This window comes from Phalangium opilio, unplaced genomic scaffold (genome assembly GCF_054372755.1).
Source record: "Phalangium opilio isolate 3A_F unplaced genomic scaffold, DU_Popi_V2 ptg000014l_1, whole genome shotgun sequence".
Taxonomy (NCBI): domain Eukaryota; kingdom Metazoa; phylum Arthropoda; class Arachnida; order Opiliones; family Phalangiidae; genus Phalangium; species Phalangium opilio.
Genome location: NW_028324149.1, coordinates 417,002 through 428,650, shown reverse-complemented (window position 1 = coordinate 428,650; position 11,649 = coordinate 417,002). Strand labels below are relative to the sequence as shown.

The following is an 11,649-nucleotide window of genomic DNA, read 5'->3' as shown; positions in this document are numbered from 1 at the left end:
GCATTCTAACAGCACCTATAGCAAAGGGCATGCTGAATTTTTTCATACTTAAAATTAAAACTGCGTATGTGAATTTGAGTTATACTCGTTGGTTTTTTCAACAATTACGGATATTGTAAGATACCTGCTTTCATATCTGCCTTGTTTTCGGTCAAATCACTGCGGTCACATTTTGGAGACCTGTTTCAGAAACGGGGTTTATTCACAGGCTTTTCTAGACTTCCATACTAGCTGACCTTTTTTCCTCCCCAAAGATGCAAGCTCCAGTAGTATTCCTGGATTCCGTTTTCTTGTTAAGCGTATAGATGTAGACGGATTACCTAGAGAAAGAAGAGCTTTGAAGGATGTGAAAAATTTCCCCTTACTTCACAGACTAGCTAATACTTTTTCTTTCTCGCCAATAGAAGGTCTTAAAGCTGAGCTTCTGAAGGAAACGAACGAACTCTATCTAGGCCTTGGTTTTTCACAACTTTAGTCTTTACTGAGTATCAAAGTGGGGGTGTATTCTTTTCCGGGGTTGATGGTTTACAATGCATCTGGAATTGGTTTCGCTATGATTTTATACTGAAAATGAAAAAGCTAGGCGTGTTACCCAGTTATCTATAGGGTTTCTGTGTTATATCCGGGCGGGCAGAAAAGATTAAGCCTTGGCTATCTAATACCGAAGAGAGGCTTAAAGAGGATATAGAAATATACTGTCGGCTATCGAATATTCTCAGTATGTGATGTGTTGTTTCTTTTCTTCAAAATAAAAATAAAATTAAATGTTGAAACATTTTAATAACTCTTTTGCTGGAATTGTTAAAATTGTCGTGAAGCCAAATGCAATTAAACTGAATAGAGATATATGAAATAATGTAGCTTTTCCAAAGTGAGTCAGATCATGAGATCTGGTTTAGCAAAGGATCCACCTCTTCATTTAAATGGTTTAAATCAAAATTAACAAAAACTAATTAGTTTTAGTCTAAATTAGCTAAACTTTAATTAGATTTAATCAAAATTAACAAAAATTTAATTATTTTTAATCTAAATTAGCAAAAATATATTAGATTTAATCTAAATTAGGAAAAATTAATTAGTTTTAGTCTAAATTAGCAAAAATTGATTAGTTTTAGTCTAAATTAACAAAATTTCAATTAGTTTTAGTCTAAATTAACAAAAATTTAATTAGTTTTATTGTAAATTAGCAAAACTTTAATTAGTTTTAATGTAATTTCGCAAAAAAAATTGTTTTAATCTAAAAAACCAAAAATGCAATTAGTCATAATAATTACAAGATAATTGATAGCAGCCACGTAGAACTAATTTATATTTCGCGATAAAAAACGCAACAGTATAATCGTACCGGTAGCGTTCACGGTCTCTGGTTTCAGACTGATAGGGCCAAGGCTTATTTTTTGTTCTTTTATTCTATCGGGGGACTCTCTTGTAATTGATGCTTCCATCGTTAATTTTATATATATATATATATTTTTTATTTCCGCCTCTTGGAAAGGCCTTATTCTTCTCCTCGTGTTCGGATAAATGGGAACCCATCTTTCTCGTTTGTACCCTCATGGTCCTGGTTTCCTCAAGGCCTCTCTTTTCATTGGAATGAATGGTTTAAAGAAGGAGGACAGGGGCTTGGTTACTTTTAAATTGGAACCAGATTAAGAATAATGGAAAATAGACTTCTAGAAACATATCGATCAAGAGTAATAGTAAATTCCACAGGACTGTTCGGGGTACTGCTCCGAAAGGTTTTCGCGTGTTACGTTGTTAGATCTGAATCACCTCTTCCATTTGTCGCGTGCTCGGCCCGAGATCAGCTCGGAACTGATCTGAATTAAAAGACAGATCAGTACGGATCGCGCAGTATACAGGGTGTTTGTGAAAAGTCCATCAATAATGAAAGGGCGTATTTATTGGGCCATTTTGAGTCGAAAATGTTCTATGACATTTTGCCGTCCGAGCCACGGTTTTCGAGTTATGATTTGAATATTTTAGGGATGACCCCTTCATTAAATTAGCGCTGTCTTTCAATTTCTTAATTAAATTTAAGGGGTCATCCGTAAATTACTCCAATCATAACTTGAAAACAGTGGCCCGAACGGAAAAATGTCATAGAACATTTCCGACTCAAAATGGCCCAATAAATACGCCCTTTCATTATTGATGGACCTTTCACAAACACCCTGTATAAGCATAAACATAAAAATGCTCCTGAAATGATGAGTTTTGTTATCGCTTCTTGTCTTATTTGATGACGAAATAAAGAAAAACCGTGGGTGATCTCGGAGCAGTTCAATGGAATTCGCCGTAAGATACAAAGCTAGACTGCGATTTAGAGAAAACAAAATAAAGATTCGTTCGGATAAAGTTGGCACAATTTATTTTAAATTCGGAATAAATTTCATTCCCCGACTTTGTATTCTTTCTGTTACCTAAATAGGTCAATTTGATTCTAAATATTTCTGCTTGAAAGCGTATAGTAGAAGTTTTAGAGTTGATTTCAAAGTAAGCTCAAATGATATCGTAACATGCAAGGTGTTGCAAAAAGGGTTGTGGAACAGAAGTACAGTAGATTCTTCGAGCGGTTTTGGGAAAACCCTCTATGTTTGTGAAAATTGAAAACAACTGTTTCGGTATTAACAAGTTTAGGACAGGTATGTTCTACAAATTCGAAACTCCGACTTGTTAGAATTATGCAGTTAGTGGCTGTTAATTGTTAAGGACCTTGTAACAGTATGGCGAAGATATCTTTTCTTTTGTTAAATATTTTAAAGTTTCAGCTGATGTTAGGAGTTGTAAACAACCAACTTTTCCAAACAATCAACGCCCATATTTGACTGAAAACAAAAGGCTAATATAATATAACTTAATAAAGTCTATACCGACTTTAAATTTAAATTCAAAGGATAACGTGTCAAAAGCATTTTGTTCTGGCCCGCCTCCTCCGCTTTCATTCTCCATTCATGTCCACAGACCAAGGAGGATTGTATATCTTTGAATATAAATGTAGCTAAAAATCCTGTCAACGTACATATAGTTATAGTCCTTTTAGGCACACTAAATTTCCAAGGAAATTATGTTATTTTTCAAGGTTTTCGCGCGAACAAACGATTGTACCTCGCTTCGACGGTTTGACCAACCAAATTAACATCGTGTCTAATTATTTTTGTCTTTAAGATTGCCTTCCTCCGTTGCATGGAAATTGCTTCTTCCTGAAGCGGAGGAACTTTCTATATACTAACAGAAGGCTGTGACTAAAAGTAAATAGTGCACCCATTATCGATTCCCGAAAGAGATTCTTGAACATGACATAACTTATGTTGTTGACGGAACAGTTTCAATGGTAACCTCGCTTTAAAGGCAATGAAAAATTTAGGGAGAAAACGCTTGTGGTGGTATTACACCGGCTTGCTAACGTAACTAGCGCCACTTTTCTATTATATCTGTTGAACATGGTGGCAAACTATGGTCTCCCCAAACATTCTTTTCAAACTTTTGTTTACTTCAATGTATTTATCTAAAATCTAAACAAAAGCAGAGACCCATTATTTGAAGAAACATATTTAGCGTCATCCATGTTGAAAGCGTGACATTCATGTGTAGAACTTTACTTCAAGAGTAATTTACTTCTGTTAGCAAGCGCCTCATCCCTCTTCTCTTTTCCGCTCTTGGTCTTCTTCTGTTATCTTTTCTTCTCACATCTCCCCGCTCCTGTTAGGATCTTCTCAGCCTTTTGAAGAAAATTCTACCCGAAAACTCTTTCGTTGCTAAACCCGATTAATATTCATGAGTTTTGCGGGTGCTTCCGCTACTCAAAATTTTAATTCAATAACGCTTTTACTAGGCGAGGGCGCTGAGATCGCGATTGAGTCGTATACTCCGGCCGAAGAAAAGATCTCTGTTCAAATTGGCCGTACCGACCTTTAGAATTCAGTTCAAAGACGTGATGACGGTACACTTGCCAAGCGAAACATTACTTGGTCAATAATAAAATATAGTCTGCTACTACGAACATTCTCGTGATGTCACACCATATCTGTTACATCAGTTATGGCGACCATATTAGAAGTCGTCAGCTCAGGTCATACTACCAATATTGACGTCACGTCCCCGTAGCTCCTCCCCTCTCGGTACCACTCTATAATGTTGTGGACGTCAATACGACCTTTTCAAAAGGAGGGGGGCAAAGACGTTGGATAAGGCTTCAACGTTTCCAGTCCTTATTTTTTGTAGTCATATCTTATGTCTTTGTTGTTAACATACCCATCAATTTACCGTTTTAAGACATTAAGGTGAACACACAAGGCTCTATTGATGCAAACCTCTTTCACTTGATATCACATTGACGACAAGATAAGAATTCTCCGTGTCCCCTCTATATTTCCTGCAAGTAGTCTAAATTTTTCTGTTTACCTAAACAAATAGAAAAGTTTTGTTTAGATTCGAAACTTCTTTAAATTGTTAACCAGGACCAGTGGACCATCGTACCATCCATGATTGAATTATTTCTTTCCCTACCAATGTTTGTTTTCTAGTAAAAGCATGGTATAACAATTGATCTGGAGAATCTAGGTAATTTTAAACCTTTTTAAAATTCAGTAGGGACAGCGATATCTTGATTTTATTCGTTACCCGTACCTTTGAAACAAAATGCTTGGCTGCCCTTAGTTAAGTCTATACATGTTAGTTTTGCGTTTGCGACCTAGATTTCTTTCAAAGGGAAGATGACTCGTTTCATACAAGGATTCTGATGCCTTAAAATCGGTCATTAAATTTTGAGTCGACGTCTTGAAGCAAAAACGACACAGTTACGACGTCATCATGAACAATTTAAAATTTCATTTTCGAAATATTTTTAATTTAACGAGACTCAATTTACATATTGTTTAAAACTATCAAATTTTTAAATTAAGCGCTACTCTCTTTCAAAGAGGATGATTTTACTTAACTTATGAAGTTTCATCTTCCCTTTAAAGTTACTTTTCTCTACCGCAAGCTCTTGGTTTTAAAATAGGAGTCTGGAGAAATAGAAAATAAGTCTTTGTAGGTAGTTGTTTATTCTGTCTTTTCTGTTAGAGTTAGCTTACTTCCTTGACTGATTTCGTAAAGCTCTTCTTGCTCAGATAGAAACCTTTATTCAAATTCCCAAAGGTTGGAACTTTTCCATTTCTGATTTTGAATGCTGGCTCCATTATCCAAGATCACATCACCATCTTTCCGCTACTGAATCTGTAGTCCATATGTTGGCTTCCTGTGGACAAGTGGAAAAGGATCATCTTTCTCCTACTGATCCTGTAGTCCAGAAGTTAGCTTCCAAGTTACTTAATTGTCAGTTTGTTATTTGTCCTTTTGTGGACCAACAATCATTTGTAGTGAAACTAGTAGGTCTTACTCATCTTGTCCGTATAACCCCGTTTGTTCCGGATTTTCATTATGACAATTGATGATGAAGAAAAAATTCATCTTAGAAATGACCCAGCTCTTTTCACCTCGGGGTTCAGTGGGACTTTGGCTATACTTCATAGCGGCCTTAGCCATGGATCTTACCATCCCTGTAGGGAATAGAAAAACTGGATGATCGTTACAATTCTAATTTATCAAGGTTTTCCTAAAATTAACTAAGCGCAAGGACCTGTGTTTTTTCTGGTGTATCAAGGTCACTATGAATTAATTTCAAAGTACTTAAAGGTAGATTCACGAGGGAAAGTAAATTAGATTGTTTTGCCCTAAGCTGTACTCGTGTTGCAGAAACATATCTCACTGGTCCTCTTTAGAATTACAAAGTCCATACTTCAACCAACTAAAACGGGGTCAAATGACCAAATGAAAGAATTTTGACCTTTTTTTTTGCTCCTAGGGTATAAGGAGAAAAATTGTAGGCACTTTATTTAAGATGAGGTTGATAGGGTCCCTTAAATCTCGAGATGGTTTATCTATCGAGAAGAAGTGATTTAGCTAGAAGCGCTATGTGCTCCGGTTACGATTGGTTTTAGATCAGTTCCACGACTGAACTGACGCTTTTATATCATAGTTTGGTTTAACATAGAGTGTTAATCCGCCCAGCTTACTACGTATAGCAAACTCGGATTGATATTGAGGAAAACTATATGGTTCAAATGGAAAATGAGACTCGATAAAAGTAGAGAGAATGTTTTTTTGAAGTTGATCATTGACCCGAATTTATAAGCTCGCTTTTTCTGACTCGGGGATTAAAGATAACCACAGGGGAAATCAGAAGATACTTTGTAAATTATTTCCCGGAAAAATCATTTGGAGTTGAAAAATTTCTTTGCGAAATCGGAGTAAAGATTTTTTTTTCTATTTTCAAAGTTCCAATTAGTTACATTTAATCTTTATTGAAATGAAGCGAGGCGTATCTTTGGTTTAATTTTTTTGGTTAACGACCGGCGTAAGGTAACGCGTGGTGTCTGTGTTGAACGAGGGACCACCTTCGCGATTTGCTTTTGCAAATAGCGTAAGCGATTGTACTACGTCATTAAATGATTTGGTGGTATTGGTTTATCGAAATAAATTATTTGAAGAGAGTGATGAATTAATATTGCAAAATGAAATTTATTGGTTTTCAATGAAACCATTTATCGAATCTGTTGAAACTTAAGAATAGAAATAGATTTCGGTACAAAACATTTTGAGAAGAAATCGGTTTTTCTCAAAGAGAACTATATCGGATTTTTATTTTTTTTTCGTTTTCTTCTTTATTTATTTATTTCGGAAGCATCCGAAAGCTTTCTACGCCTCCCAAGAGGACCCCAAAAGTGTAGCACCTGTTATTGATAAGGTTTAAAAACGATCTTTCAAAATAAATCAACTGCTGTTAGAAAACATGGCCGGCACCGAGTGCAAACGTTTCGTTTAAAGTTTATATATACTTATAGCGGAAGTAAGAATGATTGCTTCAGATGCGGAAAATTGAGGCATTCCAAAGGAGTTATAGTTTGTAGAAGTTAGAAGCGTTAGGGTTAACATTTATAGTTAAAGGAGGGCCAAGGTAGAGTTCTTAGTTAATTTGTTTTTTTTTTTAACTCAAAATAGCGCAATTAATATTGGAATTATGTGCAATTTAATGAAGAAATGAGAAATTAATTTAACCTGCTGAAGTCTAAGTATTCATTTTAGGCCTATTTGAAAAGCAGACGACACTGCGTGGTATAAAATTCTATTGGGCAGTTTTTAAGCTACGCTTAAAATGTAGGTTCCAGAAAGTTAATTAAATTCTTTTTTATTGTTCATTAGTAACTATTTAACAAATTCTAGCCTAACCTTTATCTTTTATGAAGACAATAGTGAATTTATTTAAAATTTCCGCATTCATATGGGAAAACTCAAAGCGTATTGTGGAGAAAAAGGAGGGAAATTGTTTACGTTTTTAGAGACAAACAAAGTAAAACATTTCGTCCAAGCCAAACTCTAAGAGCAGTTTGGAATTTCCTTGTGTTTTTTGCGCGTTATCTACTGTACTTATACTGAATAGTGTTCGATAAGGACAAAAGGTCAAAAGATTGACCCATTCCCATAGTAACTTGGTCAAAAAAAAAAACCTTTGAAAGGAAAAAAATATAAGAATTGCCGAGAAATTCATATGTTAAGTATTGCACTCCTGTAGCTTCAATTTATTTCCTTTCCAGGCTGAGTTGTGCGTTTCTATTCGTAACATCCCAAGGTTTTCTGTTAATAATGGTAAGGTTGTTGCGCTCAGAAAGGGTCGAGTAATAATCCGTTTAAAACTTTTGAGTCACTGAGTCTAAAGTTCTTAGTCTTCAGTTTCTGAACTCTAACATTCTACCTTGTATAAACCTTGAGCGGGAGTTACAGTGTTGCGTGGGACTAGCGCGTGTGGCAACCTTTTTTTTTTAGGCTAACAATAGGGTGAACATCACGCAATTTAGATGGAGGTGAAAGCCTAGAAGATAAATGGAACGGAGCGAGAAAAACCTTGATTCTCTATTTATCTCTTTCTCGCAATTTTATCTTTAATAATGCACGCCTACACCTTCTATAGCAGAGTTGTTGAACTTTACAATTCTTATAAAAGTAACGAATAAAGGCTGGTTAAATGACGGACTGTCGAAAAATCTCCTTTTCACCTCGATGGTAAAAGAAATCGTTAGTTATATTTGGCTTTTTACCCACGCTACAGTTTCCCCGAAAAAGAGAATAATTAGTCTTTTAAAATCTCCAAGGAGAGAAATGGTCTTTGGTTTTCCATCTTGGAATTCCAGCTGAGTTTGTGTAGGATGTATGAGATGCTTCGTTAAAGAATTATTTCTAATATGGGTCTTATTCCCAAATGACTTAGACTGGAAAGAGATAGGTTGGACCAAAAAAGAGAAAAAGTTCTCTTGCCCTCCATTTTCTAGACTTTTTCTGATTGCCGGGAATGCCATGGGCAGAACGCGAACTTATTTCTTGCTTGGCTGCGTTTTTTTCCCCTGTATTTAGGGGGTGATACCAAAAGTAAATTAACTAAAGTATGAAATAACTTTTAGGACTACCAACTACCATGACTCTATGTTCAAACCTAGGCCTTTGTCAGCGTAACATCAGGCTTTTTAAGAATCCCAGAGTGCTTTTCGAGCCTGGGCATCATTGAGTGTAGCCACCTTTCGCCAGACGGTTACAGCCGAATCTAAAACCTGGCCTATAGGTAAATTTTACGTTCATGAATTTGAAGTGGCTATCGTGTTAGTCTTATAAAATTTGCCACTCCTGATTCACACTTTCCTCCTCGAAGGTGAGAATCTATTTGCCAAATAAGTAACGAGAGGAGTGCATGCAGGCGTATGTTTTACTTCAGGTAATTTACTTCTGTTGTTCGCTCTTATAATTGCGGAAAAGAAACTATAGTGGAGTTAAGCCTTGCTATGGTATTTTCCCATCCACATGGACGGTCATTAAAAATAGATTTCGGTTTCTTTTTATTTCTTTTCTTTTTTTTTCCTTGATCCTCTTGACTCTTTAACTCCGGAAGCTGCAAAACTTGCTGGTAATTCGGAAAGATTGCGTCCCCTAGCGAGTTATAAAATTCATGGCGTAAATAAGGTTACTCTTGATTACACTCCCAAAGACTTTCCCAGCTTAGCATCTCGCAAAGGCTTAGCAAAGCCCTAGTTTCCCAGCTTATTTTGCCCTGAAAATGTAATGGTGTTTCTCACGCCTGCCACCCTTGATGAAATTTTTGTAAACAGGCAAAATATAATTTATTTGATGGGTTTATAGCTGTATAACCCTACTGGGATTTGCAATATAAGCATTTATATTTAAAAAAAAAGAATTTTGAACACTTAGTTTGATTAATATTACACGCGATGGTATTCGGGGAAAAAACCGTATGGCCTAGATTATTTTACGTGTTTTAAGGGCCTTTTATTATAATAAGGCAAGGCCAGAATTTTTTTCTGTTTAAAGGTAAATGACTTTAAAATGTTTTTATTTCATTTTTTATTCATTAACAGAATTTTTAAAATAAGGAATATATTATTTTAGAGCCTTTCGCTTCGAAACCGTCCAAACATTAATGTGAATTCATTAGTAAAATTTAAAGGACAAGAATAATGAAATTATCTATCTCCCTGCACCTTATACGCTATGAAATTCTTATTTATCAATGCGATCGCTTACAAACGCGTTAGACTTGTCCTTTAAGCTTTGAAGACGACGTTCGTTCTTCCGGAACAGTTTCCCGAACTAATTTTAATCCCAACGTCAGAATCTTTAATCTTTAGAAGTAAGAATCCTTGTGAGAAACCTTTGGGACGCTATGAGCGCCTACTTAGGCGTAAAACCAACGCGTACGTCAGGGGAAACCTTATTAGTTAGAATAAGTTGGACGTGAGCGAGGAGAAAGAACTCATTGGCCGAGATTAATTGATGTCATCGTCACGAGGCGGACGCACGAGCTAATGACAAACCTATTAAACATATATATATAAGAATAACCGAGGCTTAATAAAAGGAACTTGCTTATATTAGAAATGGGGGTAAAAGAAATTATCTTGAACCCCGTCCTTCTTAGGGTCTGTCGTTTGGTTATACTCCATGCTGGCTGGCCTTCGTGGAAATGCAGTTTTTATACCTTGAAGGGTCATGGGTTCTCGTGATTATTGTTCTGAACCTAAAAATTGCATCGAAGTTTTCGTCTGCTACCAAATTCAAACCTTCAATTCTCACACTATGACTTAATAAATTAAAAATTGGTTGCGATGCTAGTAGCATCGAACATTCCAGTCGTTTTGGGAAAGCTAAGAAACACGTAGAACTTAAATCTAAAAGAGTTCGGCCTATTGGTCTTAAAGAACACGTTTCTAGTTTAAGGGGTGTGTTTATATTGCCACACAGGCCAGTTTGTTTTTATTCTTGATGAATTAGGAATCTTTCCCCGAGTCTTAAAAATGATGATATTGATTATTGAAATCCGCTTATAGCATCAAATATCCATCAATGGCCAAGAAATAAAATAAATTAGGCAAAATTTCCTCCAATAAATTAGATTTTGATTGGTATATATATTCAATGCAGACTTAGGCTATGATTCCAACCACCCCAAAATATGCCTTGAAATTAATATTCATAAGGACTCCCTTAATGCGCTAGAGTTTAGGCTTTTTTTTTCATTTGAAACAATAAAACATGGTAATTTTCTTCGGCCTCGGCTCTTCTCCTTAGGCATTTTGCCAAGGGTGAGGCCATTGATTTCATTTGCTTCATCCGTTACTCGAGCAGACGATAATGTCAAAGTCCTACTTGAATGTAGAATATTTCTTTGTCGATACAAAAACATTACATGGATTAGGATTCCAGTATATCAAGGTCTCTCGGAGTTTCAAAGTGTTCCCCAAAGCTCACTGTTGTTGAGCAGAAAAACATTTCTTCATTGCTTTAGATTACAGTTCATGTTTGCATCTTTAAGTTTCCCTTTAAAAGCGGGGTCACTATAGTGGTGGTGGCTAGAGTATCGTAATCTTTCTCATTCTGCGCCAAAAAGCGATCGTTATAATCAAAAACGGTTTGGGAAATACCCTAAAAACTGGGAAGGAATCTAGATGGATAACTACATAAGAATATCATACTCTTCGTAAGTAAAGTTCGATAGGATATTTGCTAGTAGACCTAGCACGTGTCATTTATAAATGAACTAGAGTGACACCTGGAGGCGTTTTATTTCTTGAAAGTGAGCGTTTCCTGGCGGCGTATTTACCCAAAGCAGAAACCACGATGACTTACTGCTTAGTAATAGTCGATTAATCCAAAGAGAATATACCAAGAGGAGCAGAAACTTTGTAAATAGGGACCGGCTCTGAATTTGGAGAAACTAGTTCCGGTTGTTCACGTGACCATGTCGTCTACTTAAAAATTACCTTTTGTACGTCAACGTTCAACCCAGAGATCAACCTTTTGCCACCACCAAAAATAGGCAGTCGACCTAATCTAACCAATAAAAGGCGTCGCTGCTTGGCCAATTAACAATAACCGGATCTAGTTGCTCCAAAAGCCTTGTGAAAGGCTAGACTTTCTGCTCCTCTTGGTATATTCTCTTTTATTAATCCAAGGAAGGCAATCACAGTAGGCCGTGCTGATGTGAAGGGCAAGCTTTTAATTTAAACGAAGATGGCGTTACAGTGTCTCAAATTTTTTCTCTCA

The 11,649-nt window shown here is 36.1% G+C and overlaps 1 long non-coding RNA gene across 2 annotated transcripts; it reads right to left on the bottom strand.

The window, feature by feature from the left end:
- Positions 1 to 1,855: 1,855 nt before the first annotated feature.
- On the bottom strand, positions 1,856 to 5,544 carry LOC149704958 (uncharacterized). 2 transcript variants are annotated; one of them, XR_016381438.1, is made up of 7 exons: positions 5,314 to 5,544; positions 5,079 to 5,242; positions 4,630 to 5,009; positions 4,480 to 4,559; positions 4,255 to 4,404; positions 3,619 to 4,156; positions 1,856 to 3,515 (listed from the first exon to the last, which is right to left on the bottom strand). It is a non-coding gene; the product is annotated as an uncharacterized LOC149704958 (long non-coding RNA). The 2 variants fall into 2 exon arrangements; XR_016381437.1 differs by having other exon boundaries at positions 1,856 to 4,156.
- Positions 5,545 to 11,649: the final 6,105 nt, after the last annotated feature.